Here is a 6,132-nt window from a genome sequence, read left to right as displayed (position 1 = left end):
CTTTCTCTCTCTCTCAGGGGGTTTCACCTAAAAATATGTAAGTATACCACACGTGAGTTCAAATGAAGGGGTTTCGTGATTCAAAATTTTAAGGTAAATTTACAGAAATACATTTACAAATGCATTTAAAAAAAACCCGTAAGTCTATAAAGAAAAAGGGGTCATTTATACAGGTAAGGGGGTTTTTTTAATACCCCTTGAACGCATGTTATACGTAGGGTTTCTTAGTAGTGCACCCTCGAGCTCTCTCTCTCTCTTTCTCTCTCTCTCTCTCTCTCTCTCTCTCTCTAAGGTCGCCCATACCCCTTAGTTTTCGTTTCACCCCCCCTAAGGTTGTTTCCCCCAACTTGACGTATCCTTCTAAAGTATGATTAACCTACAGATCGTTGCCTAGTTGTATCAACCATTCCTCCTTCGAGAGGAGCCATCTCCCTTCCAATATCTCTCTCTTTTCCCCCACCTAAAATGGATTGTATCAAACTTGGATACATGCATGAACTCTTGTCCTAGAGTTTCCAGTCATATATTTCCTATGCTAAGAGTCGTAAGTGAAGAGGATTTATGTTCAAGCTAGAGAGTTAAGCTTATCTAAATGTGTCGCTCATGCTTAATGAACTGAGCATAAGAGTTCAAGTCTATTTATTATGCATTGGTGGTTAGACAAGTGTCCTACACACATGCACTAGTGCACCATGAGATGAGAGGTAGAGCTTCAATAATGAAAACCCCTCTTGAAAGTTTCGTAGCTAATGATACACATAAGTGTCTTATATACTACAAATTTTCCTTGAAGTACCCATCTGATCTCTTATCTTGCAGAGCATGTTGATTTTCAATGATTTGTATACATATTAGGGTGTCCCACCCTTGAACACAAGCATTAGGCACTCTTTTTTGTTCCACCCCAGCACACAATATTGTATTTTCTAGTTGAGAATATCCTTGCAAGCTAGTCTCTAGCACCAAACTCTTTCTATACACATATATATTGTCTAATATTACTCGCTATATTCTTATAGACATATATATGTTAATAAGAGCGTAAGTCAAAGGTACTTTTTTTCCACCACTGGGTTTTTTCCCTTTGACATATCCAAGTTTAAGACCTTAACTTGCTTAGTTTCAAGCTTTTGTCTTTTTTCTTGACCTTTTAATATGTATATATTTATCATACTTTTATTAAATATTTAAAAATGTGAAGTAAGAGAACCCAAATCATTGCCAATCTGGCTAGATAGGGCCACTTCAATCACAAAGCTTCCCCGGTCAGAGTTCAGAATGGTAAAGCAAGATCTTAGGCCAAATATAAGGCACAACTCATACTTTGCAAAGTATGTGATGCCAATCTGGCTAGATAGGGCCACTTCAATCACAAAGCTTCCCCGGTCAGCGTTCAGAATGGTAAAGCAAGATCTTAGGCCAAATATAAGGCACAACTCATACTTTGCAAAGTATGTGATCTACAATCTTGTGATCAAAGCCCAATCCATGGTTTACAAAAATATGACTTTTGGTCTCAATTTCTAAGCACACTCCCATTTGTGGGATTCACCCTTTGAAGTAGAACTTTGCCCAATATACAATGATGGCAGAGAATGTTAAATTTGCAGCAATGTGATGAGCTATGGTGGATCAAATGCTAGAATCAACATTATTAACAAAGAGATTAGATGATAATTAAGACATGATTAGTGACTGATAGCTTAATGTAGGCATGGATAATCAAAAACTAGCAAAATCTCATTAGGCCAATGCCTCAATTTATAGAGTTTACATCCAAGCATCTAATCCCACTGATCTCTCCTTGATTCACTCCACCTCTTTTGTTTGATTCTCTCCACCTCTTCCCAGAATATCTCCACACCTCCTAAATCTCCTCATGCTACCCTTTATTCTCTCCTAGTAGATACTTCTCACCTTTTCACAGCTTCTCTCATATTTACAGATTCTCTTTTACAGCCTCTTGCTAAGGGCTTGTTCCCACACACACCCTATTCACTTGTATATTTCAACACCTCCCCTCAAGTGAATACTTCCTAGCACACTTGGACCCTATACCAAGTTTCCCTCTTACTTGTCCGCGACCAGTGCCTCAAGTCCCTAAACTCATAGTCCTTGACACTCTCTCTCTCTATGTGTCCAAGGCTACTGCCGCCGTGACCTTGACTAAAGTGCTCACACATACATCTACCACATGGCCTACATCATCGGCAGTGGCTTAGAGGTGGTTTTACTCTGTTGGGGCAGGTTACATTGGGTTGTGGGGTTTTACTCTCTCTCTCTCTCTCTCAGAAAAGATGATTTGACTCCACTTCTTTAAGAGCCTACATGAAGTTTGTCGATGTCGTTCCTTCTCCCCTGGGTTTGCGGTAGCAGTCTCTTGCCATGTGTCCAGGCTTTCCACAGTTGTGGCAAGTAAAGGTTCTTCCTCCTACTCTTCCTCTTCCTTGTCCTCGTCCTCGAGAGAATCCTCCTCGTGTGAAGAATGTTTTTTCTTCTCCTTTTGTTGAGTCCAACCATTTCTTCTCTTTTCCTCTGGTCTCTTGCTCTAGTAGAGCTCTTTCTATCTCATGTAGCTTCAATTTAGGTACATTCTTTAGTGTTGCTACAATGTTTTCATATTCACCTTTGTCCACACTCTTCAGAAGCACTGCTAGTGCCTCATCATCTTCTACCTTTTTGACAGTATACCTGCCAGTTGTTGCTTAATGCTTTTATATCTGCTCAAGTGTGTGATTAAAGGTTCGCTTTCCTTCATATCCAATTTGTAGAGTTGCATTAACAGATTTATCTTTGAATTTTTAGCTTGTATGCCAAATAATTTATTGAGTTCATCCCATGCATCTTTTGCCCACTATATCCCTGTGATGTGAAGAATGATTTCATCATTTAAACTGAGTGCGATAAGTACTAATGCTTTCTCATTCCTGCTCTTTTGCTCATGTTTCCCTCTCACCTCTAGGCATTCATCTCTTCCTTCAACTAGCCCCCACCACAGATTTTCCCTCATGAGCAGATACATGCTTTTTGTCTGCCATGTGTAAAACTGCTCCTCCCCATTAAATTTGGCTATCTCTTGTGCCGTATTCATGATGATGTGAAGGGGGTCTTACCTCTTGATCCAGTTTCAAGATTCAAGGGTAGTGTGTACCCTTTTACAACTCAATCTGGTGTTTAGGTGATGATTACAATAGATTTATCAGCATAATTTTACAAAAAATTACATTAAACCAAGGGTAACAAATCTGTACGGAATGCTTGGAGTATCAAACCATCTTCGAATTGCAATTTGAAGTTATAGGGATCTGTATCAGATACCTAATGGTTAATTTGAGCCCTCAATTGTACCAAAATACAACGATTAGTATTGATTAATCATTGATTAGCAAATTTATCCTTTATTTTGTGTGCAAAAAACAAAGTATGCGGGGAGTCCAGATCTTAGGCCTTAGAGTTCAAATGAGCTCAAATTCTTCCAAGGCCATCAATAGAAATTAGTCTAGTGGAGGATTAAGCTAAGAAACACAAGATTTGACCAAACATTGAATGCTTAATCTCTATTATACCAAAGTGACCTGTAGATTTGATATGAAGAGCTTGGATCTCACTATAGACTTGATCAAATCAAAAACTATCTTCACCAGCTTGTAGAGCACCCTTAAAAACCCCTAGGGCTAAGAGGAATTAGAGCCATTGCATCTGTGGAAGACAAGATCTCCATTTTCTTCAAAAAAAGAGGCGCTGGAAAAATCATAAATTTCTGTAGCTTCCCTTGGCAGTTTCGCGATTTGTCTTGACAAGGTTATGTGTGAGGAGTGTAGCTATGCTTGGCTAAAAACTTTTGCCCTAATGTTTCTCTTGGAGGGAGATCAAGCCCCTCCACTGGCTGGGTGTGCAGAGAGCTAGTTGAAAGGAGGTAGAAATCTTAATTATCTACCAATTCTAATTAGCTAGGTGATTAGCAAGATAATAGGCTCACAAATTGATGGATTCTAGGCTAGGCTCTGATACCATATTAAATTTGCAGCAATGTGATGAGCTATGGTGGATCAAATGCTAGAATCAACATCATTAACAAAGAGATTAGATGATAATTAAGACGTGATTAGCAATTAACTGATAGCTTAATGTAGGCATGGATAATAAAAAACTAGCAAATTCTCATTAGGCCAATGCCTCAATTTATAGAGTTTACATCCAAGCATCTAATCCCACTGATCTCTCCTTGATTCACTCCACCTCTTTTGCTTGATTCTCTCCACCTCTTCCCAGAATATCTCCACACCTCCTAAATCTCCTCATGCTACCCTTTATTCTCATGCTACCCTTTATTCTCCTCATGCTACCCTTTATTCTCTCCCAGTAGATACTTCTCACCTTTTCACAGCTTCTCTCACATTTACAAATTCTTTTTTATAGCCTCTTGCTAAGGGTTTGTTCCCACACATGCCCTATTCATTTGTATATTTCAACAGAGAATTACAATGCCAAATGAATAAGAAGAAGACATCATTCAACTAGCTTCATAAGACTTGCCTATACACCAACCAATAAATATCCATTCTCTAAGGAGAAAAAGGGGCACTCTCCCAAGAGGAAATATCAAGTTCCTCATTGCTAGATTTGAATCAAGGATTCAGTAGGCAACTACAATCATTTGAATGCCATTTCATAGGTTGGTTTCCACTAACCTTTCCCCGTGCATACTAACGTCATTTCAAATCCACCCGTACTACGGCATTGTGAATGTCTTAATCTATTTTCACATCCACTATATAGCTACGCTTGATCTAATATTCAACAAATACTTCCTCACATGGAAAAGCTATAAGGTTTTATTCTATATAGTAACACCATCAATCTCCACCTCTTTATTGACTCATTCAATTTAAATTTAAGTATAGGAACATCCTGTGGTAAATGATCAGCTTCTCAAATAAGAAAGCTAAATTCACAAAGTAAAGAAGCATATTGAGCATGCCCTTGCTCTACATGCCATATGCCACTAACACATTTTTCTCATCACATCTCTTGTTCTCTACTAACCCTCTTATGCAGTCAACATGTTCTCTACTAACCCTCTTGAGCATGCCCTTGCTCTACATGCCATATGCCACTAACACATTTTTCTCATCACATCTCTTGTTCTCTACTAACCCTCTTATGCAGTCAACATGTGAACATACTTTTCATGATTCATATTGTCTATCAGTTTTTTTAAATCCTTTCATATAGATATTACTTTAAAGCGATGGCTTCAACCATGAAGTAATCCTATTCAATAGCTTAATTCTAAACATCACTACCTTGCCCTCACCAAACAAAGAAAATCCTTGTCTCAGCAGTTGCACACCTGCAAATATCTTTTCTACAAATTACACATGAGGACGTGCTCTAGTCTAGGAAGGGGTGAGTGTTAGCTGCCCAAAATCCCATCATCATTCTTGCAAACATTATGCCCAACCTCAATACGACCCATCATATTTTTGGCAAGGCTAGCTGTAATGGTTATCAAGCTCACATGAGCTCTAAGTTATAATGGCATGGCTGGACAAAGTAGCCTACGTTGGGCTCCCAAAAGGTCTTCGGTGCTTGAGGACATGTGCTAGTCTAGGAAAGGGGGAGTTTTAGCCACTTAAAATCCCATCATATTTTTGCATATATTACGCCAAACCTTTGTAACGACCCATCATGATTTTTCCAAGGTGAGTTGTAATGGTGGTTATCAAGCTTACACAAGTTCCAAATTGTAATGGGCAAGGCTGGACAAAGTAGCCTAGGTTAATCTAAAACCAAAGTTAGGCTCCCAAAAGGCCTTGGGTGCTTGGGAATTGTCGAAACCTAGCCCTAGGTATAAAAGGAAACTTGTAAATTACTTGGGTGCATTCTTTGAGTGCTCACCTTGGTGAAGAAGAAGAGTGACGCTCCCTTTAGCTTGCAAAGGCTCTTGCTTCTCTTTCTTTCTACTTTCTTTGCTCCAATCATGCTTATGTGTTCTCTTCATGAGTGTATGTTTTTCTTTTGTGTGCATGTATATGTGTGAGTCTAGAGTGTGTGCACCTCTCTATTGCATCATGTGTGTGTCATGCATTCATTCTTGATAGCTCGTGCCATAGAAACCAGCATATGCAA

Source organism: Cibotium barometz, chromosome 27, assembly GCF_041138505.1.
Source record: "Cibotium barometz isolate CiBa-2024 chromosome 27, ASM4113850v1, whole genome shotgun sequence".
Classification (NCBI taxonomy): domain Eukaryota; kingdom Viridiplantae; phylum Streptophyta; class Polypodiopsida; order Cyatheales; family Cibotiaceae; genus Cibotium; species Cibotium barometz.
Note: the sequence above shows the minus strand (reverse complement) of the source record.